The following is a 16080-nucleotide window of genomic DNA, read 5'->3' as shown; positions in this document are numbered from 1 at the left end:
AAAGCACAATAAATAAGTAAATATTTGGTAGAAGATTAAACAAATAAACAACTGAAAACCAATCTACAGAAAACTTTTATTACCAGAATAATCAGAAGGTATTTGTTAAACTTTCAAAAAATGTTCAATTAAATTACAATGCTAATATTTGAGGGAGGAATAAATAAGAAAATGTACCACTGGAAAATTGAGGAAATGTTTCTTTAAAATGAGAATATAATTTAATAAGGAAAAGCACTAGCTACTTAAAAATTTTAAACAACAAAAAAAAAAAAGCCCAGGTACAATATGGTTAAAACTTTCTATAGGTGGAACAGTAAAATGTGCTTTAGGCACAAGCAATTTATGTGATGACAATTTGACTATAACAAAAATATAGTACTATTGTAGCAACAACTACCATGATACTAAGGAGTGCTATAGCAACTTATTTTTAAAAGAGAAACTGCATCTGTGGCTGCTATGGATATATGGGCAATGAAAAATTACCAGAGCTATACACAAGAAACACACTGTATAAGGGAATGCAAAATAAGACTTGTGGTAAAAAATGGGTTATTGGGACAAACTGGCAAGCAACATACCATTCAGAGAACAAGCCTGGACTCTGGGGTCACACAGACCTGCATTTGAGTACTTCAGTCTACTATTTTATTTTGGGCAAGTTATTTAACTTCTCTGTGCCTCATTTTTTCCATCTGAAGAAAACGGGGATGATAATATACCTACTTTACCAAATTGTTCCGATAACTAAATGAGATATCATTAAGGAGCCATGGTGGCACAATGGTTAGGCGCTCAGCTTGTCTGCTAACCAAAAGGTTGGCAGTTCAAACCCACTGAGCAGCTCCAAAGAAGAAACACCCAGCAATCTGCTCCCGTAAAGACTACAGCCTAGAAAACCCTACGGGGCAATTTTTACTCTGTCACATGGGGGTCCCACGAGTCAAAAATTGGCTCAACAGAACCTAACAGCAACATGCGTGGCACATAATAAGAGCTAAAAATATATTTTTAGTAATTGCTATGAGGTGGAATCAACTCTATGGCAATGATTTGGTTTTTTTATCATCATCATCAATTGGGACTAGTGAAGATGAGACTATACAGTAACAATTATTGCCTTTACTTTAAAAAGGAAAAAAATAGAGAAATTGTTCTCTATGTCCAGGAAAGAAAATAAAGCGAGCCTAGTTTGAGCAAGCTAGAAGGGCATAGTTTGAGCTCCTCAGGTTGGAAGGTACTCAAACTATGACTGGGGAAGAGTTGTCTCCTCAACGTAGAGTCAACCTCAGTGATGTGAATAGAGTAAAGGTTTCAGGAACTCCATTTACTGATATGGCTTAACTGAAAATAAGAAGAAACAGCTGCAAACATCTACTAATAATCAGAATGCTGAATGTATGAAGTATGAACCTAGAAAAAGTGGAAGTTGTAAAAAATGAACTGGAATACTAAAAGATTCTAGGTATTAAACAAAAAAACTAAACTCAGTGCCGTCAAGTCGATTCCGACTCATAGCGACCCTACAGAACAGAGTAGAACTGCCCCATAGAGTTTCCAAGGAGCACCTGGCAGATTTGAACTTCCTAGGTATTAGTGAGCTAAAATGAACTGGTATTGGCCATTTTGAATCAGACAATCATATGGTCTACTATGCAGGGAATGACAAATTGAAGAGGAATGGCATCACATTCACTGTCAAAAAGAACATTTCAAGTTCTATCCTGAAGCACAACACTGTTAGGGATAGGATAATATCCAGACACCTACAAGAAAGACCAGCTAATAGGACTGTTGGTAAAATTACACACCAACTACTAATGCCAAAGATGAAGAAATTAAAAATTTTTTAAAACTTGTGCAATCTGAAATTGATCAAACATGCAATTAAGATGCATTGATAAATACTGGTGATTGAAATACAAAAGTTTGAAGCAAAGAAAAAAGATCAGTAGTTGGAAAATATAGACTTGATGATAGAAACAACACAGGAGATCACATGATAGAATTTTGCAAGACCAACGACTTATTCATTGCAAATGCCTTTCTTCAACAACATAAACAGTGACTATAAACGTGGACCTCGCCAGATGGAATACACAATAATCAAGTCAACTACATCTGTGGAAAGAGACGATAAAGAAGCTCAATATCATCAGTCAGAACAAGGCCAGGGGCCAACTGCAGAACACACCAGCAAATGCTCATATGCAAATTCAAGTTAAAACTGAAGAAAATTAAAACAAGCCCACGAGAGCCAAAGTATGACCTTGAGTATATCCTACCGTAATTTAGAGACCACCTCAAGAACAGACTTGATGCACTTAACAGTAATGATCAAAGACCAGAGAAGTTGTGGGATGACATCAAGAACGTTATACATGAAGAAAGCAAAACATCATTAAACAGACAGAAAGAAAGAAAAGACCAAAATGGATGTCAACAGAGACTCTGAAACTTGCTTTTGAATGTAGAGTAGCTAAAGAGAATGGAAGAAATGATGAAGTAAAAGAGCTGAATGGAAGATTTCAAAGGGTAACTCAAGAACACAAACTAAAGTATTATAATGAAATGCACAAAGACCTGGAGTTAAAAAACCAAAAGGGAAGAAAACACTAGGCATTTCTCAAACTGAAAGAACTGAATAAAAAATTCAAGCCTCAAGTTATGATACTGAAGGATTCTAGGGGAAAAATATCGAATGATGCACGAAGCATCAAAAGAAGATGGAAGGAATACACAGAATCACTGTACCAAAAAGAACTGGTCAACATTCATTTTAAGAGATAGCATATGATCAAGAACCAATGGTACTGAAGGAAGAAGTCCAAGCTGCACTGGAGGCACTGAAGAAAAACAAGTCTCCAGGAGTTGACAGAATACAGATTGTGATGTTTCAACAAGCAGATGCAATGTTGGAAGCGCTCACTCGACTATGCCAAGAAATCTGGAAGACAGCTTCTTGGCCAACCTACTGGAAGAGATCCATATTTGTGCTCATTCCAAAGAAAGGTGAGAATGTGGAATGTGAAAACTATCGAACAATATCATTAATATCACACACAAGTAAAATTTTTCTGAAGATAATTAAAAAATGGTTGTAGCAGTACATCAACAGGGAACTGCCAGAAATTCAAGCTGGAATCAGAAGAGTACATGGAGCAAGGGATATCATTGCTGATGTTAGACGGATCTTGGCTGAAAGCAGTGAATACCAGTAAAACATAGTTGTGTTACAGTGACTATGAAAGGCATTCAACTGTGTGGATCATAACAAATTATAGATACCACAGCACTTCACTGTGCTCACAAAGAACCTGTACATAGACCCAGAAGCACTCATTGGAACAGAACATGGGGATACCGTGTGGTTTAAAATCAGGAAAGGTGTGCGTCAGAGTTGTACCCTTTCACCATACTTACTCAATCTGTATGCTGAGCAAATAATTCTAGAAGCTGGACTATATGAAGAAGACTTGGATCCATAATCAATGGAAGCAGCAGTCACGAAATCAAAGGATGTATTGCACTGGGTGAATCTGCTGTAAAAGACCTCTTTAAAGTGTTAAAAAGCAAAGATGTTACCTTGAGGACTGAGGTATGCCTGATCCAAGCCACAGTATTTTCAGTTGCCTCATATGCGTGTGAAAGCTGGACAATGAATAATGAAGAACAAAGAAGAATCGGTGCCTTTGAATTACTGTATTGTTTAAGAATACTGAATATGCCGTGGCTGCCAGAAGACCAAACAAATCTGTCTTGGAGGAAGTACAGCCAGAATGATCTTTAGAAGTGAGAAGGGTGAGACTTTGTCTTACACTGAGCATGTTATCAGGATGGACCAGTCCCTGGAAAAGGACATCATGCTTGTTAAATTAAAGGATCAGCAAAAAAGAGGAAGACCCTCAGCCAAATGAACTGGCATAGTGGCTACAACAATGGGCTCAAACAGGCTGGGCAGTGTTTCACTCTGTTGTATACGGGGTCACTATGAGTCAGAACCGACTTGATAGCATGTAACAACAATAACAGTTTGAGCAAGAGACTTTTTAACCTTATGTCCCTTCATGATGATGAAACAACTGATTGAATACAAAAAGAACTTTTGAAATATATCACTGGGAGTCACGAAGGAGAAAAAGAAATTTTAACAGATGTTTTAAAGACTAAGTAGTAAAGTTTCACACAGTGGATTTGAACTGCCAACCTTTTGGTTAGCAGCTGAACTCTTAATCACTATGCTACCAGGGTTTCCAAAGTTTCACCTAAATATTATTTAATAACCCCTCAGAGCCCTGGTGGCACGGTGATTATGCGTTTAGCTACTTACGGAAAGGCTGGCAGTTCGAATCCACAAGCTGCTCTTTGGAAACCCTATGGGGTAGTTCTACTCTTTCCTATAGGATTGCCATGAGTCGGAATCAACTCGACGGCAACGGGTTTCTTTTTGTTCTTGTTTTTTAATCCATCTAGCAGAGAACCCTACTCTTGCCAAGACAAAGAAATGTATACTTGAGTCATTTTCCATCCATCACAGTGACAGAAGCCTTTAGGAATTTAGAAGATAGAGCACGGTTTCGTTAATGATAGGTGATTTACATGACACAGAACTTCAGTGGTGCTACCCAGAGTAAACCCAAACCACAGAAGAGAATGGGTCTGTGAAAAGAGTACCCTTCCCTGCACTGGGCAGCATCTTTGCTCTCTAATTTAGGATGAAGGTTCTGTCAATGTGTTCAAACTTATTCATCTCTCTGTACACCTTGTGGTGGTAAATACCTTCACTAAAATATTGCAATACTCATTCTTTTTTGTATATAATTTGTTTTATTTTTGTGGTTGTTGAGAATATACACAGCAGATCATACACCAATTCAACAATTTCTACATTACAATTCAGTGACACTGATTACACTCTTCAAGTTGTGCAACCATTCTCACCCTCCCTTTCTAAGTTGTTCTTCTCCCTTTAACTTAAACTCCCTGCCCCTAAGTTTTCTATCTAATCTTTCGAGTTGCTGTTGTCATTTTGCTCCCATATAAATAGGTCTTGATACAGCACAGTGCTCAAGGCAGACATTCTTTACTAGTTAAGCTAGTAAAAACATTTGTTTGATTTTAAGAAGACTTCAGGGGATATTTTTGATTTAAGGTTTAAAGATTATCTCAGAGCAATAGTTTCAGGGGATCATCCAGCCTCTGGAGTCCGTGAAAATTTGAAATTCTGTTTTGCATTTTCCCCTTTGTGATCAGAATTATTCTACAGAATCTTTGATCAAAATGTTCAGTAATGGTAGCCAGGCACCAGCCAGTCCTGGTTTCATGGCAAAGGGGCAGTTGCTTGGGGAGTCAATTAGCCACACACTCCATTTCCTCCTCCTATTCCGTATATGGAAACCCTGGTAACTAGCGGTTGAGAGCCAGTCTGCTAACCAAAAGGTCAGCAGTTCGAATCCACCAGGTGCTCCTTGGAAACTCTACAAGGCAGTTCTACTCTGTCCTATAGGGTCACTATGAGTCAGAATTGACTCGATGGCAATGGATTTTTGGTTCCTTTTTTTCTTTTTTTTTATTCCTTATATTGGTTCTTTGGATCTCTTCATTTTTGAAGATATAGAAGTGTTAACTCTGGGTTGCTTAAAATAATCATAAGTATATTATACATGGTATATAACTTTCAACAGAAATAATAGGATACTATTTTTTTTTACTCAAATACCAGAATTTTATGAAATGATTTCTTATAATTATTTATAAACATGAAAATACCCAAACACACATATGTACTGTATTTAAGTACCTAAATGTTCCATTTCTACAAGTTTTCTTTAATGATTATTACTTCAAAGGGCACAGGCTACACTCTTTAGCAGCTGTCAGTCAAAAACAAAACACTTTTTTAAGGCTAGGTATTTTCCCAACAAAAGTAAAATATAGGAGGGAATAAACAAAACAACAAAAAGGCAAAGGTTGAGGAATTCAAGAAGTTTTTAAAGAAAGAGGTGGCAAGAAGTTAATAAAAGTTGATCTGTTCACAATGGGCTTGTTATCATATTTATTTGTCATTCCTTTCCATGAGGATTGTTTCAAAGTAGCAGGTATTTAGTTTTATACCATTCAACACTACATGAATAAGGAATCACTTAGTTCTTTTTTTTTTTCCAACAAGAGAGTAGAGGCCACCGTACTACGTAATGCTAAAACTTCTGGAAGACAGAATCAGACAAATTATAACTTTCTATGTCATATTTTCCTTTTATAAAGAACAACAAAAAAATATGAAGTGCCATTTCGAAAAAAGAAAAATTACTATTTCCCGATGTATGCTACAACTATGAAAAACCAAAGTCATTTTAGTTTGTTTCACTGTATTTCTAAGGCTCTTCAGGTCTATTAACAAGAAACTTTGCTCACACAAATGTATGGCGGAATTCAGCATTATGTTTTTATAAAGCTAAATATTATTAAGTGAATGACTAAAAACTTGGAGCAGCTCTTTCATTTTGCACTGTAACATACACTATGGGACTTTTTTTTTCCTTTTTTTTGCCCTCTAAAATTCAGAATGGAAAATGTTCTATTGAGTAAACATCCATTTGCTCAAAATAAAAAGGGGCTCACTTAATAGATCTTACGATCAAAAACTACTCTTACTTGTTCAACTGTCTTTGAGCTCACCTTTCCAAACTTTGGTATGCTCAGACAGCTCCAAAATAACGGGGTAGCAATTACCTAAAATGAAGACCAGGATTCACACAGAGTTCCATGCTCAACAGTGCATGCAGTGAACATTCTTTGGTTTATTCTACTGCTTTTTTATTTCTCTCCTTCCACTGACATAATGAGCTGCCATCACAGGCTTAGCAAAATAGTACCTGTCACTTCCAGATGCTTAATATTCCTCTGTAAAGGATATGGTGACACCCTATCCAACCAAAACAAGTCTAACCTAACGCTATCTTCTCTCTGTCTTGCCATAATACAAAATGTGTTCCTCAGTTACCAATAATTTAGGCAAAGTGTGTCTTATGATGTCGAAGGTGTGAAGTTTTGCTACCCGTTACAGCATGTTGGCTAGCCACCTGCGCGCTCAGTAGACTATGACCAATCCACACTCTAGTTCGTCAGTAACAGTAATTCCAGAGGGGCAAAATTCAAAATTCCCATTTTTCTTTCTTGTCATGACAATTCTTTTATTCCCTCTCAGTCCAGACTTAGAAGCACTGTCAAAACCATAATTTATTTGTAGAGCTGGACCATTAAGATAATGTACGATATATCCAGAAAAGCTTTTTTTTTTCCTCATATTATCTCATTATTCCTTCGCCCAAATCTGATGAAAGCTTGATATTACCATAAGACAATTGTTTCAGAAAATAGCAAAGGTATTTTGCTTAACTAAGGTGTATTTGTCATCACTGACACTCAATACAATTAACCAAATTAAACTGACTGGCTGATACTATAATTATCTCATGTTCAAATATGAAGTATAATACAATTTCCAAAGAGTAGGTATAGTCTAGAAATGAGAAAATGAACTTGAACATGAGACAGTCAGTAACAGAAGATCTGCTTTTGACATATTATAACCCCAGAAAAATAATTTAGGCTATTATGCTTTTGCTGAGCCTAAGTTATTCCAACATTTTATAGAAGTTAATGCAGTTGTATCTACTGTAAAGCGATCTTCATAAATTTTAATTAACATTTATGATCTTTAGACCAAAAACCAAACCCGCTAACGTCAAGTCGATTCCAACTCATAGTGACCCTATAGGGCAGAGCAGAACTGCCCCAAAGGGTTTCCAAGGAGTGCCTGGTAGATCCAAATTGCCAACCTTTTTGGTTAGCAGCCATAGCTGTTAACCACTACGCCACCAGGGTTTCCAATCTTTAGACAGGCACAAGTAATTATTTTATTTTTGATGTAGGTAAGAGTTGTATATGTTGATGCTAGTCACTTTTTTTTGGAAGCGGGGGTACTAACTTCCATCCTTTCATACCTTGGAATAGAAGACATCAAAGATGCAGATATTTTTCCTATGTCCTACCACCAAGTGACCATGATCCTGTCATTCTATCTGCTAAACCATAATAAGCAAACACATGCTTCTGGTCATGTCCGTTTGTTGTTGCTAATTCCTCTTATCCCTCCCATTTAGTACAAGATGTGAAACTGGATCCATAATGAAATTGTTTACCTTCCTTATGATTAACTTCCCTGTGTAATTAATGTCCCCAGTCCCTTGGGTGGCCTTATTACATCTACTCTCCTTTAACATGCTGTCAGCTGAATACATTTTCATATTTCAGAAGGTGGGGAAAGAGGCAAGAAAGCTCCTCACTGACTCCAATTCTAGCAAGATTATTTTTATCAAAAAGTATTTGCAATTATATTAGCTATTTTCATGGCTTATATAAACTGCTGTATTGGCTGATCCCTCACCTGAGAAGATAATAATTGAATTACAAATGTAAATAGGCTCCCATCAGAGACAACTGGGAACATCTTGAGGATTTCTAATACCAATATAAGGGGAAGGAGGGCAGGAAAAAGATAAGAAGCACCAGTGAGGCCATAAGCATAGAGTTTAGGAATTCCCATTTCTTCCAGGAGCCTTCCTGAGGGGTATACCAAGATTCTCTTAATGCTGGTGCCATCTCAGACCTATCCTCTGACAGCAATGCCTAGATCTGTTCACTCAAGCCAAATCCTCTGGAAAAGGGGCTGAGAGATTGATATGCTTGCTCTGCTTTCTCTGAAGCCTCCTTGGAAAGTACTCCTCAGTCTGAGCTCAGGCTGTTTGCCTTAAAAGGATAAAATATCTGTAGAAAAAAAACTGTAGCTGGCTGCAGAGACATCACATACCAGAGCGAAAGGCGCTACAAGCCCAGAACTGCTCTTCAAGGGAGGGTTCCTCATTGTTCCACCTTCAGCGACTTTAAATTTCATAGAAGCATCTGGGACCTAAGGGAACAATCTCACTGGCTACTGAGGCAGCAGCCCCCAGCGACAGTGGAAAACACTTTGAATGATGGCTGATCCTAACGCGTGTCATATTTGAACAGTGGCCAGGACTCATGGTTGGCAGGAAAAGAGAAACACACTTAGACACTGAATGGAGCAGCTGTTACTTTTGTGTGCCCCAGGTCTGCAGCAGGTAACCCCAGAGACGACTGTGAAACTGACAGGTCCATATGCAATGGGCATGAGGGAGTTGGAAATGGCTGACTACACTGCAAGCAAGGGATATGGGTTGATCAAAAGGGTCCAGAGAAGGGGCTTCCCCCAAAATGGGAATTCAAGTCAACCAAAGATGAATGCGCTGTCGCAGAGGTTCTCAGCCTTAGCTATGCATTAGAATCACCTCAGGAGATAAAAAATATATATCTATAGCTCTGATCCACCCCAGAGCAATTAAATCAGAAACTCTAGAGGCAGTACCCTAGCAGTAATATATTTTAAAGCTCCCCAGATTATTCTACATGACACCAAGTTTGAAAATCAATGGAATAGGTATGGTAATGATTACCTATTTGGGGGAATAAATAATAAGACACTAACTAGTGGACACCTATAATTTGGGGAAAAAAAAAAATCTACTACTGCTTTTATAAGCCACCAGTGCTTACTGGTTTTGGCCAATATAGCCATTCAACTCTTTAGATGCAAGGTTTATACTGACCCTGTTTTTAATCACGTACACACACACCTTGTCTTCTAATCATAGCGGTTTCCAAACTTTGCTGCACATAGGAGTTACCTGGGGTATCTCCAAAAAATATTGACACCTGGCTTCCACTCCAGGTATTTGGATTAATTGGTTTGGGGTACAAATTGGGCATTGGATTTTTTTTTTAAGCTCTCCAGGTGATTCTAATGTGCAGAAGAGTCTGGGAATCACTATCCTACTTTATTTCTGCCACTTCTCCCAAAGGACTTCTGTTTCCTATTCAATTACTGGCGAACAGATACTCCCCCGAGAATAGCCTATATGGTTATTCATTAGGTTTTCCTGCAACTGCCTAACCTCACACCTCTTTGGGAGGCAGGAGAGCCTACTGGCTAAGGGGACAGGCTCTGGAGATGAAATTCAGGCTCAAGCTTTTATTAAGTGCATGACCTTGGGCAAGTTGCTTAGCCTCTGCGAAACCCTGTCTTGTGCCTCAGTGCAGTGAAATAAGAATAATCTGGAATCTTCCTCACAGTTGTTGGGAGTATTAAGAGACAATCTATGTAAAGCACTCTGAGCAGTGCCTGACATAGAATAAGTGGTGAATAAATGTTAGCCATTACGATAAGCAGTGCCATTCAAACCAGTTAATTCAGTAATGGTGCTGCCCCAACTTGCTCTCCTTGTTCCTTTCCTCTGCCTTGTGGACTACACAAAAGCCACCAAGCCCTCACTGATGTCCAATTCAGAGATGTTTCAAAGGGACGATACAACATATTCAGAACAAGCACTGATCAAAAGGGAAACATCTTAATGGTTTTCTGCGGAAACCCTGGTATGGCTCCCAGAGGAGGCAAGCCTTCCATATTCTCCAATTTCGGTGTCTCCTCTCTATAGCTGTCTTCATCTATAAACTTCTCTTTCACTTGCAAACCCTGTTCCAGTTCCATTGCCTATTTACTTACCAACAAAGCCCAACACTCTTTTCCAACTTGCTTGCAGATATAGCACAGCTTTAACAATACTCTTCTTGTTTTGCCCTTTCCTGTCCCCATGACACACATATCTTCTTCCCACTCGACTCATCTGCTCTTTTCATATTAATAACTACGATTATAAAAGCCACAGAGAAACAAGACACTTGTGAGAGTGTACTATTAGTCCCACCTTTGGTGAAACATCTGTTTTGTGGAGCTGGAGTTTTTGTGCTATTGTTTATATTTACATGACATTTTGGGGATGGAGAGCATTTCTCTGCTCTTAAAAACAAAATTAGACTTAGAGAGTTCAAACAGGCTGCATATAATTAACTTCTCAGAAAATAAATTTTAAGGTGGTGCTGAGGAATGCAGTCATTACAGAAGATGGTGAGAGGAAAGTAAAACTGATGTCAGGAGGCTGGGTGTGAGGAAGTAGAGAAGGGCTGACAGGAAGGGGTGGCAAACAGCACCAGCTCAACAATTCAGATTAGGATTCAAAATGCCACAGATGTGATTGCATAATAAGCTGTTGAGCATACTGGTAAATGCTGCTTTCAGCATGTGCTTATTTATCGCATTGTCTTGCATTCTCTGAACTCAGAAGGTTCAAGTCAGAGGGTCTGGAATGCTAGCAACAGGCTCACTTCTCTGGGATGGGCAGCAGCACCTACGGTAGGGATGGCAGAAAGAGCAGCAGCCTGGTGTTCGAATCTGGTTGCTAGGATACCATGGAGACCCTCCATTGCTAGGCAGACAGGAAAAAAAAAAAATGTCCATATGCCTTATAACCTGCAAACAGCAACAATAGAAACACTGTCTGCCTACATCTAACCTTTCCCACTGGAAATCCAAACCCAGCTCTTTGGTGAAATCACAAGTAGCAGAAGCTTGGAAATGTGACCCAGTAAGTACAGCAAGGAACCTTTTCATTTATATTCTCAGGCAATGCCTAGAGCCACTCTATTTAAGGGTCTGTCAGTATTTTCATTATAAGCTTTTTAAGGGCACACAACTTGACTGTGCTTTAAAAATCCTAATAGGGTTTTAGCAACCTAGTCTAAAGTATGTTTATAAAGGCTTTCACGACTTCAATTTTACTGAATAGACTGTAATGTCAAATTAACAATCAAACTTAAGTTGGAAACTCTATTAGAATAACGTTAGGTTGGAATTTAACTCCTCCACAAAAACAGGAAAGATGGATTTCAAACACCAACTTCAGGTTCAAGTCTCATCTATGTCCAGTTTGCCTAGGTATGCAAGGAACCTGCAGTGCTAGTCTGTGGCATAAAATTAGATTTTCAATGTGAACATTTTGAAATGAGTGGGAAATGGAACTTGGTTAAAGAGTAGAATTCAGTTCCTTTAAGAGCTGTAATCATCCACTACTTGGTTAAATTAACAGCTCATACCTTGTTAGGATTCCATACCGTACCCATTGCCATCGAGTCAATTCCGACTCCTAGTGATCCTAAAGGACAGAGTAGAACTGCCCCATACAGTGTCCAAGGAGCACCTGGTGGATTTGAACTGCCGACATTTTGGTTAGTAGCCGTAGTAGCACTTAACCACTACGCCACAGGGTTTCCCTTGTTAGGATAGAAAAAAAAAGATAGTTGACTTTTATCATGATTATGTTGGTGAGAAATGAAGGGCTGGACCAGCATTCTGATATTCAGGGGTAACAATTAGTCCTTGGTGTAGGAAAAAAAAAAACAGTTCTTGATTCTAAGAAGCTGAAATGCCTTCTCACCTACTTTTAAAAGATCGTAAAAACGGAGATTCTCATTCTCTGTGCCCTTAACTTGCTTTTCCTCAATTTCCATTACCATATTCTAGTATAGCCAAAAAAACCAGGAGCTATTGCGTCAGCTCTGACTCATGGCAACCCAAGCGTGTCGGAGTAAAAACTTTGCACCACAGGGTTTTTGATGGCTGATTTTTCAGAAGCGGAATGCCAGTCTTTCCTTTCAAGGTGCCTCTGGGTGAACTCAAACCTCCGACTTTTCAGTTAGCAGCCAAGGACGTTAACTGTTTGCACCATGCGGGGACTTCATTGTAGCCGCTACTAGCTGCCATTCCCCAAATGTGGCTTCTGCTTTCCTTTGTTGTCCTGTCTCTTTGCTGAAGGCTTAAAATGTCTCCCCTTATCCTCATACCACCCCCTCAAACCCCATCACAACTCACCTAAATCATGGGCATCCTTCAAATACTGACTCTAAACACATCCATTTCCACAAGAGTTTCTGATAACATAAAACTCAATGGGCTCAATTATATTTTGCCAACTATTCTATGCATGTCCTCTGTGACTTACTTTACTTTCTAGAGTATTGATCTGTATTGTTATCCCCTTGTTAACTCTCTGATGATAGAAATTGTATATTATTCATCTCTGATGCATTATGGTACCTTGCACATGGCAGACATCCCATAAAAGTACTGAACTATAAGGCATATTAGGAATTTAATTACTACCTTTAAATAAACTTATGTTTTAATATTTATACCATCTATGTTTACACTAGAATTCTAGAATTTTCTCAACTTTCTACAAAATTTAAAGCATAGCCTTTGGGAAGATTCTATTTTCTACTGAGATGTATCAGTGTCAAGATTTAAAAGATCATATATTTTTTAAATTAATGACTTGATCTTTTTAAAATTAATGTCTCCTTTAAAATAAAGAAAATATATTTCTTTTATCCATAGCTCTTTCAAGTACTTCACAATCAAAAAGTGGAACATAACAAGGACATGTTATCGTTCTCTGAAATACAGCTACCTTTGGGGTAAAAAGCAATAGCTTAACAAAATACAGAGACACTAACAACTTTTTATAGGAACTCAAGACTATACAATCTAGCTGAAATGAGATGGAACCCTGAGACAGGAAAATGGAAAGGGTTTGGGAATATTTACACTATGGTAAGTGTTTAGATCAAAACACCAGAGGCTGAATGTTGTTACCAATTATAGAGGCAATTTTCCAAAAATGAAATGACTTGAATTAAAATTACTTAATATTGTCCATAAGAACCATTCTATGTATATAACCGGCAGATTATCTGATCTCATTATAATGGATGTTTTTGGGTTTTTTTTCCTTCATATGTAAGAGTTTATTTGTTCAATTTATTTCAAAACATACAGCCTAGTAGTTTCCATTCTCAAATAGTTATTTGGTAGCAATGGAATATGGATTGCCAATTTGCTACATCAGTTCTTTGCTTCACATCCATAACATAATAAGGGCTTAGAAGTTTTCTCTATACAGGTTATAAAGGAGACAAACCAAAACACTGTGCTGAACCTCACAGTACAGGGGGAGTGCCCTGGCTCTGTGCTGGAATCTGACAGAGTCTTCACTCCAATTTCCAGCTTCAGTAGGAAAAATTCAAACTAAAAATATTCAGATAATTTAATAAGCTCATTTATATTTGCACTCTTTTTAGGCAATCGAAAGTCACTAAAAAAAATTTTTTTTGTTGTTTACTGTAATCCTCAGATGGCAACCTCAGTAGGCAAAAACTTGACAACTGTATTTGCATACATTGGATATTAGGCAGTACATTTGCTGGGCACTTATATTTAATAGAAAGAAAATAGAAAACTAACATGAATATGAACTCGAAATCAATTTTCGGCTTCTTAAATGGTTTCATTTTAACTTGAATTTAAATTAACACTGTGTATAACTTTAAGAAAGATGACCAAATTTAAGTTTCGTTAAAGATGAAATATAAAAACATAAACACTTGTTGCCCGTAAATCTGTATATGCAAATTATTCACAGGTCTTCAGTTTGACAAGTTTTCTTAGTTCTTTGTGCAGCAACCCTGCACAGCTATTCAAATGGTATGAGCTATAATCACTTTACATACAATATACTTCTCCTTCCCCTAAGAAAGGTACACTCTACCACTTAAGCCAGTTTTATTCTAGTCTTCTCCATATAAGTGTGAAAAAACAACAGATGTTTTTCCAAAATTACTTAAGCTTGGAAGACAGTCTATCATTTTCTTCAATATAATCCTTCAGGATCACCAAAGCCATCACGGTGATAACTTAATAGCTGATTTCTCTAAAACAAGCATTATGAAATAAATATCAGAAGGCACCACATTGTTTAGTAGTTAAAGTGTTTATTACAATGAAATGTTGTGAATTACTTGCCACACTAACTTCACTCTCCAACATGGATTTTTTTTTTAATCTGCTGTTCTACATGTCAAGCACTAAGAAGCTTCTACACATTCTACGGTTCATTCCCCACTTCCTAGATTCCTTTTTATTTTCTAAGATAAAATGGTTAACTGGAGTTATCAGCTGGCTTAATCACACTTCATTATAAAACCTATTAAAATGATCTTTTTATAAAAGTGGAGTTTGCTCTGTGTTACTCCGAAGTCCTACAGATACAAAAATGAGATCCTATGGAATGCTTAAAGATGGAGAGAGCTGTCTTTGAGTTATTTCTTCATTATGCAAAACTTGGCCCAGGAGAGATGCCCATGTACCTCATTAGCTAAAACAGGCAAGCCTGACAGGACTGCAAATTAATTTACCAGAGAAAGTTGCAGTAGATTCAGATCGCTCAGGTTTCCAAGGCAGATGTAAGTCAGCTGAAGTGTTAAGGCAACTTGCTCAAGTCAGAATCTCAGAAATGTTTACCCTTATTGTCTCTTCTCCAATGTCTCACAAAATACAAGCTTCTCCTTAAACTGAACATGCACAAGGAATGGAAAATGTTCCATGGAAACCACCAAGCATAGGTATAACTCTAAGTTTTCAAGTGTACTGCGTACATACTCACGGCCCCCTCAAAAATCCAATAATCCAAATGGAAAAAAAAAAAAAACATTGCCATAGAGTCAATTCCAACTCATAGTGACCCTATAGGGCAGAGGAGAACTGCTCCATAGGGTTTCCAAGAAGCGGCTGGTGGATTCGAACTGCCATTCTTTTGGTTAGCAGCCGTAGCTCTTAACCACTCAAGTATGTATCCCCTTCTCTTTAAAAAAGACCTCGTATTATTATATAACACGTGTCATGCAGCCAGTGTGATGTAGTTAGGATTACAGTAGCAAAATCCTTCATTTTTTTCAGTTATGTCATTATCTGTTAATTAAAAATACCATTCATTTGGGTACTTTCCTTCATTTTATGTTAACCTCATGTTGCGGTGCTTTACTCTCCCTATGCTCTCTGAGTTGAGTGTTGTATAACAAGTTTCATTCAATTTGCCCATCCAAGTTATGAAGCCCACTGACATCAGAACTACCCAGTTCTCTAAAATGCTAGAACAATACCAGAATGGTTGCATTAGAAGCCAGGAATAAGGCAAACAGTGGGGCTGTGTTTTAAGTAAAATAAACTTATCTACGTTTGACCCTGAAAAGCATGCAACCCTCCTGAGA

At 37.8% G+C, this 16080-nt stretch overlaps 1 protein-coding gene across 2 annotated transcripts in view; it reads right to left on the bottom strand.

Annotated features, from left to right (window-relative positions):
* PRKG1 (protein kinase cGMP-dependent 1) overlaps positions 1–16080 on the bottom strand; it is a 1397311-nt gene that overhangs the window by 1291988 nt on the left and 89243 nt on the right. The window lies entirely within an intron of this gene.

Source organism: Loxodonta africana, chromosome 16, assembly GCF_030014295.1.
Source record: "Loxodonta africana isolate mLoxAfr1 chromosome 16, mLoxAfr1.hap2, whole genome shotgun sequence".
Lineage (NCBI taxonomy): Eukaryota > Metazoa > Chordata > Mammalia > Proboscidea > Elephantidae > Loxodonta > Loxodonta africana.
This window is presented reverse-complemented; position numbering and strand designations above follow the sequence as displayed.